The 21,681-nt window shown below is 41.5% G+C and overlaps 1 protein-coding gene across 1 annotated transcript in view; it reads left to right on the top strand.

The window, feature by feature from the left end:
* LOC147683931 (transient receptor potential cation channel subfamily V member 6-like) overlaps window positions 1-21,681 on the top strand; it is a 176,561-nt gene that overhangs the window by 72,415 nt on the left and 82,465 nt on the right. The gene's annotated exons all lie outside the window — the stretch shown is intronic.

Raw genomic sequence — 21,681 nt, forward strand, 5'->3', positions numbered from 1 at the left:
AAGTGACGAATCTTATAGATTGATCACAATGATCACGTGCGTGTATGCCATAAAATGTAAAAATGACAGAACCAATAGGATAGTGTCAGAAAGTTGCCAATCTCATACCAGAGTGTAGTGTAGATGTGCAGCTATTTCAACCACCCTAACACCAACCACCCAACCCACCCACACCAGGACTCAAACTCCCAGTAATATCCCCAAACATTGAATACAGCCAGATCCAGAAGGAGATAGCAAACTGTAACAAGAATCATATACCATAATATAAAACTCAGCCTAAAGCAGAGGGCGGCCGGAGCACTGCTGTAGAAAAAGCAACCAGCCAGCAAGTCATTGAGAAACATAGTGTTAGCATTAGTACTCAGTGCTAACATACATAAATAAGTCAAGATGAGCAACACAATAAGGTAGTAAGTGACAGTTGATCAATGATAGTGCATCGTCAGGCATAGAAGAAAACCCAGGCGTATACAAGTAGCATGGAGGAGAATAATAGTCCAGGCATTTACAGCATGGATGGGAAGAAGTGACAAATGTAAACAGTCACTCCCCCTCATCTAGTGGTGAACGGTTATTGACATTGTCATGAGAGGGTGAGGTTCCATTTGACAGAAGATGTGTCTGTGGGAAAGCCAGTGTTGCAGTGGATTCAGTGAAGATCTTTTTCTTTCCTTTACAGTAGCAATGCAATTTAGCTGGATATAACATGGCATTAGTTATGCCACACTCCTGAAGTTTCCTTTTAACCAAAAGGAACTTTCTATGAGCATCCTGTACAAACGGTGTGAAGTCAGGAAAGAAGAAAAGGTGCATACCCTCATGATGTACCTCCTTTGCCTCATGAGCCAAGCGAAGCACCTGATCCCTGTCCCTATAATTTAAGAATTTAACAATAATGAGCCTAGGGGAGGCTCTTGGGACCGGCCGAGGTGCTAATGACCGATGTGCCTGCTCAATCACAAAGGACTGGGAGAAGCAGTCAGCACCAACCAGGGTAATGGGTAGCTCCAGTGCACCCCATTGCAGTGTATTCATAAATACCAAGAATTCAGACATTATTTTTCCTGGAGCTTACATCCAAATCTTCATTCTTTAGTTGAACTCTATGTAGCTACCCCCTCAACTCCTCTAAGGTGTTGGCATGTTGCCTGTGCACATCCTCAAAATCAGAAATACGCTGCTCAGCATCAGCCAGTCTCCTGTGTTGCTTATCCATATGATCTTTCATGTCATCCATGTGCCTGGTAAGTGAGACTAATTTGTGATCAATGGCACTGAGGCTCTTTCTCAAATCCAGCAAAAGAGCTTTAATATCCTCAGCTGGGGGTAATCACTCATGATTTTCCTCACCACCCGATTGTTTATCAGATGTTGCAGGCCGCCATGTCTGCCTCTTGTTTATCAGATGTTGCAGGCCGCCATGTCTGCCTCTGAAACTCAAAAGCTAGACACAGCTGTTTAACATCTTTTTTCCCAATATTAAAAGTGAAAAGTCAGATGGGCATTATATCAAAAGAAGAGGGGGGCAACAGTAGCATCCTGGCAGGGGAGACCCAAGATGATAGAATCTGTGTGCACTCGTCAGATAGTAGAGAAGTCAATCCTCACCACTCCATACAATCCACAACACTGATGAAGGAAGAAATAGATCAACAGGTGTGCAGTGTGCAGAATAACCTTCACACTCCTACAAGTGTGACAATTCAGACTGTTCCAGGCCCCCAAAGCCATAAGAATGGCTTGGGTGGCAGGTGATAGTCATTATTAATATATATTGATTGAATAATTAACGGTCTTCTTTAAGTTAGCCAGACCGTCACAAGCACCGGTGTTGGCAATTAAGTTCCGGTGCTGAGCACCATACTGCACAGCTGCGCTGCTGTACAACATTGCCGAAAGACATTGACAAAGCTAATAGCTCTTGCATAGACAAGACCTGTTGGCTTTGCCAATGCTTGTTTTTATTTTGCTGTTTCTGTCCTGATTCGCTCCATTGGCTGTCATGCCTACCAGTAGAGGTATACTTGGTGAACTTTCCAACGCTGGAATAAACTCTCTGGCCTTGTGTTATATCCGTGTCCCGCCTGTTAGCCTTTTGGGCAATATTCGTTACTTGCCTTTATTTTTGATTCATGTTTTAGCTTTGCAGTTGCCAGAATGTTTTTTCTACCTAACACCAGATTTCCAAGGCTTTCTGACCATGTGGCATATGCACATAGAGATTTCTATTTTACTTGACAAAAAATTAGACGTGACTTTATAGATCTATGATGGGTCCTGTGACAGCCCACATACTTAAACTGCCATGGGTGGCATTTCCTAGAATCCCCTGTTATTTGCTCTGCCAACACCATTGCAAGCCAAAGGTTGTTGAAGGAATTAGCACACCTGTGGTTGGCAGGCACTAGCTTGATCACATACGAGGCATGGGATCATTACTGTGGTCTTTTAAAAATATGCTTGCTGATTTGCACTGTTTAGCAGTGTATTGCTATCTCTCTGACAGTACTGTCTTTCAGTGCATTTTTGTTTCCTGAATCTGCACTCTTATGCAGCTCACCCTTTTCAAATCCTTGTCTTTTTTTTCTTTCTTGCTTAGTTCCCAGCTCCCAATGTACTTACTTCCTATCCCTATTTTTTTTTCCCTGTATCCAATGTTATATATTTGCCAAGATATTTGGGAAAGCTGGCAAATTGGGAGGCGTTTGTCATTATCTGTGAGTACTGTCTTTGTTAGATTTATAACTCTAAGACATCAGTTCCACAGACTTTGATTATTGTCCTACATTTAGTTTGTTTGATGACAGTATCTGTAAAAGCAATTCTGGTGAGGAGATCTCAGCTGGTTTCCCCCACCATTTCCTTTAGTATTATTGTTGTTATCTGTGTGTCTTGCACACCTTGGATATTTGTTTTTCTGAATGCTGTAGTGCCACTTGACTTACTGTTCTAATGAGCTTTGTAAGTTCTTGTGTGATCTTGAGTAGACTAGTTACTAACATTCTCTACCTTTTATGTGCCTTGCCACAAGTCCCTGGCAGAACTTCCAAGACCCAGGACACACTCTTTCTTCCGTGCTTTATTTATTTTTCTAACCTCCCCACTTTTTTTGTTTGATTTCGGTCTATCGCTCGCTCTCTACATTTTGCTTGTGTTTATACATGTGCTGTGTGTGTGTGTATGTATATATATATATATATATATATATATATATATATATATATATATATATACTAGCAGCCCGTCCCGACCTTGTCCGGGAGCAACAGGCTTCCCCGAGCCCCGCCCGCCCCGACATTGTCCAGCAGCCCGTCACCCGCCCAGCCCGCCTGCCCCGACATGGGTCCCCTTACCTCAGCCGCCGCTCCTCCCGCCTGTCCGCTGCTCGCACCGCTGCTGGCTTGACCGCTGCTCCTCATGTTACCGCTCCTCCCCCGCGCCATGTCCGCCGCTCCCTTACCTCAGCCGCCGCTCCTCCTCCTGCCTGTCCGCTGCTCGCACCCCCACTGGCCTGTCCGCTGCTCCTCACGTCACCGCTCCTCCCCGTGCCATGTCCGCCACTCATTGTCGCGCTCCTGGACGCCGCTCCTCCCCGCGCTCCTGACGTGAGCACGCATGTCGCGGCCGGCGCTACTTCGGAGGGACTACCTATTTTTTTTTAATGTACATTTTTGAAATAACGTTTTATTTTAAAATTTATATAGCCTATAACCATCTACACACCCTGACGATTCCAACGGTGTATCAGGTGTGTGGATTGGCACTGTGGTTCCCGAGTTTACCCGCCTCAAAGGCTGAAAGTTCTTCCTTTATTATAGTAGTATAGATATATAAATATTCACTGCAAAATATCAAAGGTTGAAATAAAGTTATGGTTAGGTGACGAAAATTTCAGTGACAATATAACGTTTTGAACTACAAAAAACACTGAAAATCACCAGTTATAGATAACTTGTGCCCATAATTAACTATAACATGCTTTCCCGCATTCACATCCTTGTCAATAATTAAGTCATTTCAGATATTGCAGTGATGTCATCAATGGAGTCATAGAACATGTCATGAGTGATGTAATATGTCAGCTAATTAGTAGTGCATGACGAGGGTGTGAATTATAGTTACTTTAGGGCACAAGTTATAGTTACTAGAGATAACTACAAGTTGTGAATTGTTGTGTTTTTTTCGTTTAACCCCTTAAGTGCTGCCTCGGTGCATTGGCCGACGGCAGCACTACCTCCCCAGTGCTGCGCACGACCATTGGACGTCCATTCAGCACTAGTTCCAATGGACAGCGCAGCACTGGGGAGGAATGTTTAATAGCATCTATGAGGCTAGAATGTTAGACTTTCACTGACATTTTCAGATAACAATAACATTACTTTAACCTTTGTTTTTTCAGTGGATGTCTAAGATTTTTTTTAATGTAAACTAAGATATAATTGCAATTTCTAACTGTAACTTCACTTTAAACTGTAGTATCTTTTTCTTATGTAAAGTAATATTTCATACATAAAGCCAACACCCTGCCTTGAATGGCCGGGAGGTTGACTGCAGGGCCTGACCTGCGGTTAGGCCTTGCTGCCAACCTTTTGCGAGTAGCCAGCCCCATGCCACACAGGGCCTTCTGGCATGAGCAGCATGCGGTTAGTCTTGCAGGTCCTGGGCACACTCAAGCAGACTTACTATCTTTGTCAAAGAGTCACAACACCAAAATATAAAAAGTGAGACAGCCTATTGACTTACTCAAGGGGTGAACATAGCCATACATGTAAAGCCGATCTCTCAGCTTTCCCCAAAAACATTACCAATATTTTCAATCTAATGTATATTTCAGTAATTCACACAAGGGGATGTTTATTAACAGTGATTATTATAAAAAGGTTTAATAAAGTTGTAATAAAAAAAATGTCTATGAGCATTTCTTTTAACACATTTTAAATATTGCATTTTGTGAGCTGAAAAATGTTAAATGAAAGAATCTGAGACTTATTTTCTTTTTAATAAAACCAACATGTCTGAGTCTTTCTTTTAACATTTTTCAGCCCACAAAATGCAATCATAAAAACAACCATAAGAGGGACTTGCTCTTCAGCTGAAGAGCATAGCGCTCCAGCTAGGAGAGTTTTAAAACAATGGTAAGTTCTCTTGGGGTCATGGTTTTAGTGACTCAGAAGACTTACTTTTTTATGTTGCGGTGGGCTGCTACACTCCCTGTACCCCCTGCAACATAAAAAAGTCTTGGTGGTGCCACTCCCTATTCTAGGGGTACCACCAATCTCAAAATGTTATAAACAAGAAAGCCCTCACTGGGTATTAAGGGGTACTCCTTAAAAGAGCAATGAATAATAGATGCGCAACCCCACCCTTTTTTATAATTATTGGGGAAGGAAGCATGTGGCCCCTCTCCCAGAACCTTTAATGCCCGAGAGACCCCCTCCCCTGGGCCCCCCTCCCTGGCCACTACATGCCCTGGGGATGCGTCCCCCCTACTTGAGCCAATAAATGCCATGATGAACCCATCCCCCGGGGATTTTCTGTTTTTTAAAGGGATTGTAGTATGTGGTCTCCCTCACTGAGCCAATACTGGCCCCAGAGATCCTATCCCTGGGACCTTGGGTCGGTGCCCCTGTGCCTTGCTGGGACACCAAAAAAACACTATATTGGAGGCCACCCAGGAGTGGCCCCAGGACCCCCGTGACCCCAGGACCTCCGTGACCCCGTTGGCTCTCCTCACGTAGCTATCCTGGGTGCATCAGGAGCCAGCATTACTCCCTCATAGCGGAAGCAGCTGTATTTTCATGCTCCCACCAGTTGGAAGCAATCTTTTGGTTCCCTGCCCGAAAGTGTGCAATTAGGTAAACAAATGGCTCCTCTCACCCTGCGGGAGGATTTTTAAAGCTCGCACTGGATATTGACAAACAGCATTTCCCTACCTGTGGTCTTGCAACCAGGAATAAAGCGTCCAATGGGTGGATTCCCCAGGACACCATAGTAAAACCGGCCCTTGGGGAGGAGGTCCCTGTGGTCTTAAGTGGCACACACAGTGTGCCCCATACCCTTTTCAATTTTCATTGGGCCTTGGGGGATGTAGGCCCCGGGAACATGATTTACCCGGGTAGGGTGGCTGGGTGCCGCCTTCCTTTCCAATATTGCAACAGGTGCCAAGGTATGGTGTCCCCATGTCATAATTAGCTCAGGTAGGGTGCACGCCCGCCCCCTCCCTAAATTATTAAATGCATTGATCAACCTGCTGGTCATTTTTATTTATTTTAAATGATAGCTGCCATTTCTTTCTCTGCTGTGGCAGTACAGTGGCATAGTAGGAATTTACACATTTTAGCCCTGGGGTGTTAGATCTGGGACCCCACCCACAAGGGCTAAGGTAGCAAGGTATCCCTACCCTGTCTCCTTATGTCTTTTTTTCACCATTTACAGGACAGGGGACTAAGTTCCAATTGTCTTGTATTTGCTGCCACAACATTTTCTTTCATGTTGTGGCCAGTCATTAAGAATGTTTGCTCCACCAGGAGCCTCACTCTCCTAGATTGAAGTGGCCCAAAGGAAAAAATCCACCTATGCCAAAGAGAATGCTCTATTTCTTAAGGTGGAGCTAGGGGGACTCTCTTAAGAGTACCTCAAACCCAAACGCCCAGGAACACAATTATTTTTATATTTTAAGTTCTCAAAAAACGACTTAATGTATTTACACCAAATCACCAAAAGCATGCTTGACGGACCAAGATCTAGCTCCCTTCCAAATTTGCTGTAACTCCGTTCAGCAGTTTTTGCAATATTGCATTTCAAAAATTTATATGGAAAATACATGGGGATTTTGTGTTTTGGACACCCCCTTTTCCTCGGCTTCCCCCATGATGGATCACCCCAAAACTTTCCACGAAGAAACTAGCAAAAACAGTGAACCTTTCTGGAAAGCTTTGTGAAGGTTTGTCAAAGGCATTTCCTATGGAACCCCAAACCTATCTATAACTACCCAGTGGTATATATATATGTGCATGTATGTATATATATATATATATATTCACTGAAAAAACCATAGGTTTCACACCAGTTATAGTTAGCTGGAAATTTTACTGACATAAAACCATTGAAATTCCCACGTTATAGTTAGTTGGACTCACTATAACTTGCGCGCCTGCAATGCACTGCTGATGACGTCACATATTACATCACTCATGACATCACTGATGACACCATCCAGTGAATGTGTGTCTTTCTGAAATATCAATATGTTTTATATATGTATTTGTAAAGGTCGATGGACGAATAAATGTTTAAATAAGTGTGTAAATGGATGTTTATTTTTAATAAAATATTGATTGGTTAACTGGCTTATAAAGTGTATCTTAGTGAATACATATATTAGCGAGTAATTTTGAAATATTTTAAATATATGTATCAGTGTTTCACTTTGTGTATAAGTGGCTGCATGGGTTGGTGACTGGCTCACTGTTTGTATGTGTTTTTAAGACAGCATATGTGCAGGACTGTATGGGTGGATGAGTGTGAATATGTGTGTGTTAGTGAGTGAATGCCGGCCTCACTAGTGTTTTTATGAGTAACTACATATGTTTTAATCTAGTATATGTGAGCATTGATGTATATAGGTGAGTATATGTGAGAGTGAGAGATTGAAAGAGTTCCTGTTTAAATAAGTATGTGTTTCTATAAGTGATTGTTTAAGAGAGTAAGTATGTGTAAGTTTCCTTAGAAGTAATGTACTAGTGTGTGTATAGCTGTATATGCAAATAAATGGATGTTCAATAGTTTATTTGCATGGGTGAGTATGTGTGTGAGTAACATTTGGATGACTGTCGGTGTGTAACAGGATGTAAATGTGTATCACTACATATGATGAGTGAGTATATGTATGAGTGACTATATAGAACTGTTTCTGAATGAGAGGATGTGTATATAGATGGAGGAATTACTGAATTGGTTGTTGTAACTGGTATGGGTATCTCAATTTATTTAAAAATGTTAGTTTCTGTTTTTGAATATGTGTTTCAAGGGTTACATTACACCCAAAGGAGGTCTGTCAGTCTGTCACAAGGATGGTGTCATCAGTGATGTCATCAGTGATGTCACTGACCATGTCATGAGTGATGTAATATGTGACGTCATCAGCAGTGCATTGCAGGCGCGCAAGTTATAGTTAATCCAACTAACTATAACGTGGGAATTTCAGTGGTTTTATTTCAGTAAAATTTCCAGCTAACTATAACTGCTGTGAAACCTATGTTTTTTTTCAGTGAATTTAATAGGTTTTTTTGTGTTATAATTTTTTATTAGCATTTCATATTTAAAGGCATATTCATATATAAATATAACAATATCTCAATCCATCCATGAAATAAATACCAAATGACATAAACATCTTATTCCAATACGTTATGAAAAAGAGAATAAATATATGATATATTATGAAATAAAGTTATTCAGACATTCATTAACTGAAGAGCACCATCAGTAAAACATCGCATTGAAAGTCAGGAGGCCATGGATCGTGACAAATCAGACAATATCTATACTATACAATATAAAATCGAAATAAGAGGATAAGAAAGCTATATGTATATAATGTGAAAGAAGACAATGTCATCAGTCTAAGTGTGGAAGCCTAAATCTATTAAGATCTAAATATCATAATATCAGTACAATTGAAAAACAGAGCTGTAAATATATCTAATAACAGTAGCAAATACATTGTAATAGAGAAGAAGAAGAAATGAAAATAAAGTATAATAGATGACTGTCAGAATTTTTTTAATGAAATATAAGAGGATTTGAAAAGTCACTCAAAATGTGCCCTAATTTTTCTTTCTTCAGCACTAATCATAATTTCTATGGCAAAATGAACGCCCTCATTTTGTTCCTTTGCAAATTAAATGTTTTAAGTGTTAACACTTTATTCCAATCAAGATGACTTCATGTGTGCCATACTTTTGTCATAAGTAAGACTGTTAGCGCTCTAGTTGTTCTTTAGAACACTCTGGCACATTCTGTCATTGGGCTATAGTTGGGCTACATCTGGCTGATATTTGGGCTACATTTGTTTTTTTTTGTCTCTGGTGGCCATCTTTGGGCTACATTGGGATACATTGGGCTACATTGGGCTACAACACATATATAGCCCAATGTAGCCCAATATATATTTTTTCAAAGTTAATTTTCGTAAAAACCACTGGAGCATATATCTTGAGACATAGCAAAGGCACATCGGGCTACCAGTCCCTACAATTTTGCCAAGTTTGGTGGAAATCCATTCAGCTGTTCGGGCTAAATGGGAGTTCGACCACCCTATGGAAATTACCATGGAGAAAACAAGTTTTGGGACCCCCCTTTTATCTCAGCCCCCGCTTGACGAATCCCGCCCACATTTTCAGGGAAGGAGCGGAGCGGAGCGGGCCACCTACTTTGAGAAATTCGCGAAAATTCGCCCACCGGCGCCAAAGTTATTCCCAATAGAATGTTGCGGATTTCCTATGGAAAGTAGATCCTAACTATAACTACCTACTGGCGACCGCCAGTAGGATATATATATATATATATATATATATATATATATATATATATATATATATATATATATATATATATATATATATATATATATATATATATATATATATATATATATATATATACTACCCTTTCAAGCTTAGAGTGTTTAATAAATTATGCAAAATAGGAAGCAGGGAACTCTGCATAGTTCCTAAGTTTAGGCGGAGAGTTGCTCCCTAATATGGACCATGCCCCTTTATATAGTCAACCTTCTACACCAGTGACACTCTAAATCTGCTCACCTCAAATGTTCATCTAGCAAAGTTTTTAAAAACAGGATAAGCCCAGTGCCATCCATGCCAAGTTAGAACTGACAAAATCTTTTGCCATTTTTTAAAGCCAAGTCTTTAGCCTGTTGCGTGTTTATCTAGGTTCCTGATCGATACTGTGACCTTATGCCCCTATTCGGCTATAAATCCATTTATTCCCTATATTGGCATAACCGTTCAAGTGCGATTTTCAGAAAAGTCATCTCTGGCCTCACACGAACAGAGCCACATTCCAGCATAGTTCTCTCTGCCACTTCCTTTGCGACCAATTAGTGCAATGACAGAGCAGTAGTCACTATCTGATATTCCTAGATAACACTCCGAGTTCTTCAACAAGATAAAAACTCAGCAAACCTGGAAATCCCCGCTTGCTATGTTTTGATTAGTAATGGAACTCTAATGAGCAACTGATAACTATCACTTCCTAGTGACATCTTTAATTGACGTCTTATGTCCAGCAAACTTGCGTCAAACCCGGCACCTGTCAGGTATAAATATTACCAACGTTGCCTTAAGCAAAGCGAGCTACTGTTGCTGATGCCAGCTGCCTGCAAGACCCCGTGTTGGTAAATCTAGCACTCTGTCGCTGCAGCCTGCTGTCCCTGTGGTGGTGAAGCTGCTGATACCATTATCGCTGCTAAAGCGCGAACTATGGTGCAGTACGCTTAAGGAGCTGAACAGCCGTCCTCTGCGAAGACATCCAGCAGATTCCAGCTGCCCGCGGACGCTGTCCCCCCTCCTTCCTCGACGCGCTGAAGAGACCCGCTGCCTTTCTCGTGCAGAGAAATCCAGCTCCGGCGTTTCCGGTCTACCCTCGCGGGTGACTGGGATATCGAGAGAGACCCCTGAAGGAGATACCAATCCTCCATCATTCTATTCAGAGGTATGGTGTTGACTAAACCCTTAGACGAGAATTCTTGAAACAAACCTTGGCAAAACCAACTTAACTTAAAGCTACTTACTTACTCCCCTTTCACGTGTTAGGCTTAGGTCAGGCACACTGGGGTAGGCTTAGTTAGAAGCACCAGTTGAGTATGTTAGCCTAATGTATATATGACTGTATATATGTTTTATTACTTTTAAACCATTGTATGGCTAAGAAACCATATCAATGCTTTTACAGTTCTATTTCGCAATACTTATCTTACTGTACGTACTTTTTATAATAACAATTATTGCAATTGTGGCAATACATTTCTCTTGTACGAGAAGAAAGACTGTTCAATAAATGTTAACCTTTTATTGACAAACGCCCGTCTCTCTATTCTCTACATCTCGTGAAAGTAAACTGCACTAGACTGACTGAGTGAAATACATGTCTATTGTTTCACACGACCCTAGAGATTGACTCTTGATCTGAGGAGCAAAGTTGTCATGTTGCACGGTTGTTGGAAAGCTGAATCCCTTCTTGTCTGTGCCAAGGAAGCTGATCACTTCCTATGCAGAGAAGAAAGTTTCCAGTGACCTCTGAGCTAGTTGGTAACACAACCCAATTAAGTTTAGCATAGTCAGTGGAGGCCTGGAATATCCGCAGTTCCACGTCGATACTACTGTTTATGTTATTCCAATGCGCAGGGCCTAGTGGGAAACTAGGAACTACATTACATGGCGCCCTAACGTTTGGTAAGGCGATAAACTAACGCAAGACTTTTAGAGTAACTCAGTCGTGCATATTTCACACCCCTTTCTCCCGTAAATACTCCAATAGACGTCTGGAGTGGGTGAAAGGTTAAAATCCGCCCGAACTCAGTAGGAAGAGATTCCTATGTAAAGCTCTGGTTTATTCAACGTTGAAGGATACAGTGTTCCAAAATATTGTGCACCTAATCTTTGTCTCCTTGGAGACCTACTCTGCAAACCTTGCATTTTTACAATGCCAGAAAACGGAACCTCTGGGGCCGCAGCAGATGCGACTCAGCAAGGTCCCGAACACACAGACCCGGATGCTATCGACATCCCGGTCCACTTAAGAAGATCTATAACTTTAAAACTTATAGAAAACGGACTGACACCTCAAGGTGGTACAGTAATTTTCGTGATAGAGGCTCACGAGTATCGGCAGACAGAGGTATTCTATTCATGGATAAACTTTCCAGCGGTAAACGCTAGAACAAAAGAGTTTCACTATTACAAAATAGAGAAACCTCCGGAAGAGTACGCTCCTTTCGAGGAGATTGAAATTCCACTTAAATTTCAAGAGCACCTGCTCTGGTTTAATGGCGCCCTAAAACATACTGATCACATTACCAGGCTCGGTCCACTAGGTAGACCAGGAGCCACGTGGCCGGTTCTAGCCAGCTACACACCACATCCTGACATTGTAAAAATGTCTAGAGAAGAGCTGTTAGTACAGCTAAACACATTAATAAAAATACATAGGCAATTAGTCCAATATGTAATGCGGACTGCAACAGTCCAACCAGCTGTTAATACACCACAGCTGACCCCTCATCAGGGGAACACAAATAAAATTACACCACAGAACATACAGTCATGTCTTGGTAAAACACCCGTAAAACGGGAACAAATTCCTTTCTGGTTAGCATAGAAAATCACTCAAATAGAGGCAGTATTTCCTGATACTACCCCTATTGAGAAACACAAAATCTTGACCATCTGCCTTCCTATGGGAATCGCACCACACGTGGAGGACTGTGACACTTGGGGTACAGTCTTTGCTTCCATTTACACAAAAACACACGGTGTTCCGTCTATGGCGGTAATACCAGAAGTGCTAAAACAGATTCAAAATGAATTCGGTCCAGAGCCCGCTTTAAATCTAGGTATGAAATTACTGAAAGACTTCAAGCAGGTCACGGCTATATTATTAGCCAATATAAGAGGAGAAGCAGCATCTGTGGCGATTCGCCAGAAGTTGAAGGAAACAGATATAAAATATCCTGTTAAGCTTGCCAAAATCATAGAAAAATGCTATGAAGAATTAGGTAGAGACAGCTTGGGTGGGAAACCAGTAAAGCCCCAACTGCTCGAAAATCCTGAAAAATTATTTATTAAAAATAATTTAAATACTCCTAAAAAGAACTGGGATGGAAATAAACAATCCACTCCCAAGGAAAAAGTTTTCCAGTCCAGAGGAAGGTCTCCTCGACGGAGGGAAAGAACTCCGACTCGAGAACGCCAGTCTCCCCAGAGGGAGCCCTCTGAGAAAAGATATAACCTTAGAAATAGGGATAATCTGAAAAAACCTGATAGATATCAAAGTATTGATACACGTCCCTCTCGATCTCTTCCACAGAATTCGGAAAGAAGAGGACGGTCAGACCCAGGAGAGCACACCAAGTCCAAAGACAAGGAACCTGCTCAAAATAAGAAATCTCAATTTCAGAAAAAGAAGGTAGCCAGTATTAGAGTAATCAACCATGCCGAGAATACTGAGGACACAGTTGAAAAACGGGGAGTGGGCATTGACAATGTTGGACAGTGCAGCAGAAATCAGTATAGCGCGCAAGATCTTGATGAGTCATCTGGAGACAGTGGACACGGATGAATTCATTCAGGTTGAAACTGCCGACGCCAGACTTAGCGAGCCCCATAAAATATACGAAATAACATTGCGTATAGAGGGTGATAAGACTAGGAAAATTAAGGGTCTATTTTGGGATAAGCTCTCAAAAGGCTATGATATTCTGTTAGCTGAAAAAGATTGGCCCCCAGAGTTTGTCAGGGAGTGCCCTCGTGGCGAAGAAGTGATTATGCCTGCCTTCTCGAATCACATTCCGATTCACAAAAATATACATATGCAAGGAAATGGGCAGTGGCCCAGGCACCTGCATTATATAAAAATCATGTAGGATGGGATGAGGATTCACCTCCTCACAAAATCCAACTAAAAAGTGAACCAACTGCCCAACGGCAGTATCCCATAAAGCAAGAAGCTAAAAAACAAGTCAGGGAGATCTTAGATCAACTTGAGTACCAGGGGGTGATTGAAACATGCACCTCTCAAATGAACAATCCTTTGTTTCCTGTCTCCAAGCCAGACAATTCATATCGTCTAGTTTTGGACTACAGACACCTTAATACATGTTGCAAAACCTTTGCAGTACAAAACTCGCATAGTGCAGCCCTAATGAATAACATAGTTAGGAAAAAATATAAAACGACATTAGACATTTCTAATGGTTTCTTTTGTCAAAACATTGCTCCAGAAAGCAGATATTTGACCGCTTTCTCCGCATTTGGGTCGCAGAAAAAATTCTGTCGACTCCCACAGGGGTTCAAGAACAGCCCAGGACTATTCTCAGCAAGGGTAACAGAGTTACTACAAATCTATGATGATGAAGCATTGTCTTACGTAGATGATATTTATCTCACAGACGACGACTTGGATACTCACTTGAAAAGAGTGAACACCATTATACTTGGGTTTGCAGCAGAGGGTTACAAATTCAACTTTAAAAAGTCCCGAATTGCCCATCTGACAGTACTATTTTTAGGGTACGAATTATCAAGTGAAGGGAAAAGCCTAGCGGACAACTTCTTAGAGAAGTGCGCTGTACTCCAAGCTCCAAAAACGCTGAAGAATTTACAATCCATTCTAGGTTTCCTGAATTTCGGAAGAACTTACATACTAAATTACGCAGAGAGGGTTAAACCACTCTACGAACTAATTAAACCTGATTTTAAACAAATCAATTGGACTCAAAAACACACAGAAATTTTGAGATCACTGCAAACAGACATGTTAGCAAAAACTAAATTAGATACACGTGACAACACACGTGATCTTGTAATCCGAGTCATCCCAGGAAGATGCGGATTCACGTACCTAACCTCTAATGAGGGAGAAAAGGTACCAATAGCTTACAAATCACATTTGTACACAAAGGCTGAAATAAAATTCAGTTCAACTGAGAAAATTCTAACTGCGGTTCAGACTGCTGTAGCGAAAGAAAGGCCCCTAGCACAAGGTAAACGAATAATAATCGTAACACCAATACCGGCTTTAGAAGCGGTAACTAAAGCAAGCATTCCTAATGCTAAAGCTTTGCATCCGAGATGGATTCAGTGGGTTAATTCTCTTGCTGCAACAGACGTAGTTTACGAATTTGATCCTAACTTAAAAACACAGGAATTTTTACAATATGAATATGAATGTCCTCTGCCAATTGAAATCCTGCCTCTCGAAGAATACGGAAGTATTATATATACTGACGGATCAGCACAACCCGCAGTTGGGGGTAAGCAAGCTTACAGTGCTGCGTGCGCGATTGTTAAAGGTCGCTGGCACAAAGGAAAATTTAGACCATTGGTCACTAAAACACAATCTCTAGGAGATTGCTCGGCTCAACGAGCTGAATTAGTAGCATTTAAGATGGCGCTAGAAAATACCGATCGCGAATTCCCCACACTAATAGTGTGCGATTCTTTTTATTGCGTACAATCTTATAAGGAATACTTGCAGAATTGGGTGGAAAATGGTTTCAAAGATGCAAAAGGTGGCACAATAAAGCATAAAATGCTTTGGGAACAGGTAGTTCTTTTACAGAAAGAACTACAAAAGACTCACGTGATACATACACTGATTCATCAACGTGATGGCGTTCACGTTGCAGGGAATTCATTGGCTGATGAAGCCGCGAAGGCAGCTGTGCAAACGGCTTCCGTAGCTGCGATAACTCGGTCACAAACAAAAATAGACAGCGATATTCTACAAGCTGTCAGTGCGTCAGTAAAAAATGATAAGAAAACACTCCCAAAAGGCTTTCCTGAAAAGTACTTGTACTTAACGGATACAAATAATGTTCCTTTTGCTCGAATCCCTGGAGTGGGGGATAGAGTAATTCCAAACAGGGAACACAGACTAGGACTAATCAAAGCGGCACACGAAGGGCTTGCTTCTGCGCACGCTGGCGTTTCCGCAACAATATCACTATTAAAACAGAGATATTGGTGGCCTCGCTTGAGAATACAAACTAAAAAGTATGTATTAGAATGCGACATATGCCAAAGGATAAAAGTATCAACAGTAAAACGACCAGCGCAGACACCCCTTCTCATCTCGGATAAACCATTTGCATGCGTTTACCTGGACCACTGTGGTCCCCTACAAAGGGACGGTAACTATAGATATATCATGGTAGCAGTGGATTCCTGTACGAGGTTCATATGGATGTGGCCCCAGCGCTCGGCTGACGCTAGAACGGTTATAAAAGATTTGCGAGTCTTTATCGGCACATACGCAATTACCACGTTCCATTCTGACCAGGGTCCTGCTTTCAGCTCTCGAGCCTATAAGGAGGCCATGGCTAGCATGGGAATTGGGTTGCGGTATTCTTGTCCGTCGCACCCCGAAGGGAACAGTGTGGTAGAAAGAAAAAACCGTGACATAAAGCAATCTATAACAGCGAAGGTATTAGGTTCAGGCGCTGGGTGGGTCAAACATTTAATAAGTGTCCAGACTAGTCTTAACAACATGCCAAGAAATTCTCTAAAAGGTTTCAGCCCATACGAACTATTGTTCGGAATTAGAATGCGAGTTCAGGACCTCGATAGTCAGATGTCAGTGGTACAAGAAGAAACAACGCACTTTGATGTAAAGGATCGTTTGGCTGTTTTACAGGAACTGAATGAAACAAGAAAATCATTAAGCAACATAAAGTTAAAGCAACAGCCAAGTACCACTGACGAGGCACCACCCGCAACAGCCCCAGCAAGGCCTGTCTGGATTCCAAAGATTGGGGATCTAGTCAGAGAAAAGATCGCGGTTAAGAAGGAATTTGGGCCTTCTTACAGAAAAGCAGTACCTGTCTTAGCAGTCACCGGAACAAGATCAGTTGTGCTACCGCCCCTTGCTGGTAAAAAGGAGAACAGAGTTGTGTCTATCGATCTGGTAAAACCACAAGCATGTGGCCTATAATCAACAGTAGGCCCAGTGGACTCCCAAGAAACAACAGAATACCCAAATTTGCAACAATCCAAGAGGTTCAAACTGAAAGACTCATCACATTCGATCAGCCTGCAGTGCACAATGAAGGACTATGCAATAATGCCATGGAACTTGTGCCTCTTGAAACACAGATAGAAACAGTTCGTCAAGAAACAACACCAGTCTACAATGATGTGGCATCAGAAAGTGCTACTGAGAGACAGATTGAAAGAACAATCCCATCAATTGACAGAACTGCCTCTGGTTATTTCATCAACTTCGACAACTTCTCTGAAGATCAAAACGATCCCGAAGTGATGCCAGAAACTAAAAAGACTTTTAAAGAAAAAGCAACGGAACTCTTTCATCAACTGAAGGAAATCTACCTAATTTCCCCTTGGCTAGAGTTCTGGTTCGGTCTAGGTGTATTTTTCCTCCTGCTTTGGCTCATCATGGTACTGTGTTTGGGAAAATTCATTGAAGGAAAATATATTACAATGGACACAGCAAGTCAGAACATCAACCTAGTCCTGAAACCACACAGATCATCCCACGTGAAGAAAAGAGAACTGTCAACAGTAAATGTCACAGCAATTCCAATACCTGGTGGGGTAGTATGGGAGAAAACAGACTATGAGATATATGGTCCGGTCGAAATCCTGAAGTATCCTCATCAACTAAAGGTTTCCTTAAGTGACTTTGTGACACCAAGTACATTCTCTGATGATTGGGACTTTAACAGTATTAATGACATGATGTCTGATTTAGTAATGTCAGCTAGATTCACAGATCATGATTATTTACAAGGTTCATCTAGTTATGAGCAGTTATTCTGTTACACCCACTATGGGGATCATTACTTGCATAAATCTGCACAGCCTAGAAATGTTTTTATGTATAATCAATGGGAACATTGTTCTACACCACCTAAAAGCAGTTCTAAAGCATTTTTTGAGAAATTTAAATACTTCTCAGGGTTTAACACCAGTGATGCAGAAACGTTTTATTACAAACTGTTAGATAAAACAGGAATGAAAACAATGCTGACAAATTCTAAATTGATATATTCAGAAGCATTTTATGACAAAATGATGACATTTGGTTTTGATTATTGGAAAAATAATATTGAAACGAAAACAATTTGGGGTAAAAAAGATTGGCAGGTGCAAGGCATTGAAGCACTATTTAGAACCTGCATGATACCAGAACAAATGTTATTTTTAAATGACACAATACACCAAACATCTTGTCTTGGCCTAGCTAAGATCAAAGACCTTAAAACACCGTCTATACCGAAGCCAATACCAGAAAATGCAACCGCTGATATTGAGTTAGACGTGTCACACATTTTACATTTCAACAGAACACATCCTGATTGGAAAAAGTGGTTAATCTGGCCTACAGACACAAATAGCTGTCAAGATAGATTCCTGAATAAAACACAGGGGTTAAAAATGACCAGATTAGACCCTAGATATTCCCAGAGACAACATCCAGGGATTATAACAACATACAGTGTAGGGAAACTCTGCCTTGAATGGCTAAAAACATCCACACTGGCTGAAATTAAGCAACACTTGTCTTTACTAAAAGATGGTGCTGATTTGCGCGATTTCATTCTTGGACCACGCAAACAGCGTCAAAAGCGTTTCATAGTGACCAGTATCTATGCTGCTTACAACGAGGCTTGGAAAGTAAAGCAAATTGAAACTGCTGAAAAAATACGAGAAATTGATCGTATTAATTTGGAGAAATCACTTTCTGTGGTAGACAATGGGTTAATGACTCTGTCTTCCAGAATATATTCGTTGGACAATATTGTATCCTCTGCCTTTGATGTGATAGACAGAGATTTGCTAATGTTACAACATGGCCAGTCTCAATTACGCTCTATTATAGAATTAGGCTGGACGCTGCAAAATCTTCGTTCAGGCTATGTGCCTTGGCGTTTAATCAACACGACGTCATTATTTTCCAGTTTTAACCTTACTGATAAACAGATCAGTTTGGCACAGAAAGGAGCAGACTATACAATCCTGAGCATCGAAAAACTCGAGAGATTACCATTGACAATGTCAGAGAGTCCTGTCATTGAATGGATAATACACGGAATTATCACAATTCCGATAACAACTTTCCGATTTAAAAAGTGCCTTGAGTACATACCTGCTGGCCAGTATGAACAATTGGGTAAAGGATATGTAAAATCCGAATGGAAATTACCATACACTCATTCTTGCTATAGTGACAGTGACAAAAATGTATTTCTTAGTGGTGAGAACTGTAAACATTCACTAAGCGGTATACTTTTGTGTCAGGGTATTAATTTACACGGAGCATGTGATGGAAATTCAAACAACCTTTCATGCCACCAGCTAGTCACACCTGCAACTCAGATAGAGCCCTTCTTTATGCAACTTTCGAACGGGAGTTACATTCTTAGAACGGATCACAGATGTTGTGGCCTCGTGCCAGGGAAAAGTTATCTAGTAGAAGTAACATCCATGGTCAAATGCTGTATGCAAGCATTGTTTCCGAGTGGGCCTCCAGACATAGTGACTCCCATCTGGCCTCGTCTGAATCTCTATTCTATACGAATTGATACATTAAGCAAAATGAAATCTGTACTTTTACAGACAACAGTGCCTATAACGTCATCTAAAGAGACGTATGATCTTCTAGTTGCAAGGACAGCTACTGAAGTTCATGACCTTTTATCAACAAATTGCCCCGTGCATTTCGTAGAAATGTTCAGCCAACTCCTTAACATGTCTAGTGCAACAAGCATCCCAGGCATATTTAAGACAGTCTTTACGGAACTGCTAACACCCTTCCAGGCAATTTTGGGAATCTTTCCTAATTTTGTGCACTCCATTTTTGGCGGCATACCATTATTTTTGGGACTCGTCGCAGGGATTCTATTTTTGACCCTCCTGCTTCGTTATGGCAAGCCTCGGCTCAGACATAGCTCCCATGGGAATGGAAGAGACAATCCTAGCAATGCGCTACCGGGACAGGATAACTAACGTCCTTGGATTGGCCAGGCTGAGAGATCTAAACATGACCTGGTTCCTTTCATTCAGACCGATATGGCAAAATTGCATTTTACCTGTGCTACGGTGTATGCTTTGCGGCGATGAATGCGTGTTGGACATCTGTCTTTCACTTCCATCAGCAGTACCAATGGACGTCGATACTTTGCTCAGTCCAATAACGGCTCACGCATTGTGTTGTCCCCAGCGGCTACCAATCCTGATGACGGCATTCGTGGAGACTCCTGTACTACAGCCAAGTGGTAACAGTGGAGCGAGTGACAAAAGCAACATCATCCAGGTACAACGTTCTGTGAGCATTGCTGGTCCTGCCTTCGATGACAGCAATCATTCTCACACCTGCCAAGTTACAGCGCTATCTAATTTGGTTGAACTATCACCTGAATTTGTAGACCAATTCTTTGAGAGCCTGTCTGATGCGATGTTCTCACCCGTACAGAAACAATAACTTTTGAGAAACTTTTCCGACACACAGCGTTCCCATGAACTCTGAATTCGGCCTTCAGTTTTGATCAACAAAAACTGCCAAGAGCTTTGGAAATCTATTTTTCCCCGTTCAAGCAATAATTCTTTGAATTGGACAATTTTTAATATTGACCCTTTTTTGGCACGAACAATTCTTTGCTTAACGTAAAAACTATTCTTAGAGAACAGAAGCTTCACACTTCTATTTCTAAACACATCTAGAGACATAACAATATTACACCAGCCTCTAGCACACATGTTATTACAATGCATTTTTATGTGATGATTTATCTCGCCTTTCTTCTGTCAGAGATACTTCATGTGTAATTCCTTTTGCATAATCGTTCATTGATTTCATATGCAACAATTTTTTGAATGATTACTATGCTTTAAAAAAACGTACAGTACCTAAATTTCATGTATTTCAAGTACGCCTATTTCGAATGCATTTATGTATTTTGGGGTGGGCAATGTTACACATGCATCTAATTGCTTTAGTTTTAGTAATTTTGATGGACATTAACCCGTGGAGTGGGTGTTGCGTGTTTATCTAGGTTCCTGATCGATACTGTGACCTTATGCCCCTATTTGGGTATAAATCCATTTATTCCCTATATTGGCATAACCGTTCAAGTGCGATTTTCAGAAAAGTCATCTCTGGCCTCACACGAACAGAGCCACATTCCAGCATAGTTCTCTCTGCCACTTCCTTTGCGACCAATTAGTGCAATGACAGAGCAGTAGTCACTATCTGATATTCCTAGATAACACTCCGAGTTCTTCAACAAGATAAAAACTCAGCAAACCTGGAAATCCCTGCTTGCTATGTTTTGATTAGTAATGGAACTCTAATGAGCAACTGATAACTATCACTTCCTAGTGACATCTTTAATTGACGTCTTATGTCCAGCAAACTTGCGTCAAACCCGGCACCTGTCAGGTATAAATATTACCAACGTTGCCTTAAGCAAAGCGAGCTACTGTTGCTGATGCCAGCTGCCTGCAAGACCCCGTGTTGGTAAATCTAGCACTCTGTCGCTGCAGCCTGCTGTCCCTGTGGTGGTGAAGCTGCTGATACCATTATCGCTGCTAAAGCGCGAACTATGGTGCAGTACGCTTAAGGAGCTGAACAGCCGTCCTCTGCGAAGACATCCAGCAGATTCCAGCTGCCCGCGGACGCTGTCCCCCCTCCTTCCTCGACGCGCTGCAGAGACCCGCTGCCTTTCTCGTGCAGAGAAATCCAGCTCCGGCGTTTCCGGTCTACCCTCGCGGGTGACTGGGATATCGAGAGAGACCCCTGAAGGAGATACCAATCCTCCATCATTCTATTCAGAGGTATGGTGTTGACTAAACCCTTAGACGAGAATTCTTGAAACAAACCTTGGCAAAACCAACTTAACTTAAAGCTACTTACTTACTC

This window comes from Lissotriton vulgaris, chromosome 11 (assembly GCF_964263255.1).
Source record: "Lissotriton vulgaris chromosome 11, aLisVul1.2, whole genome shotgun sequence".
Taxonomy (NCBI): Eukaryota; Metazoa; Chordata; class Amphibia; order Caudata; family Salamandridae; genus Lissotriton; species Lissotriton vulgaris.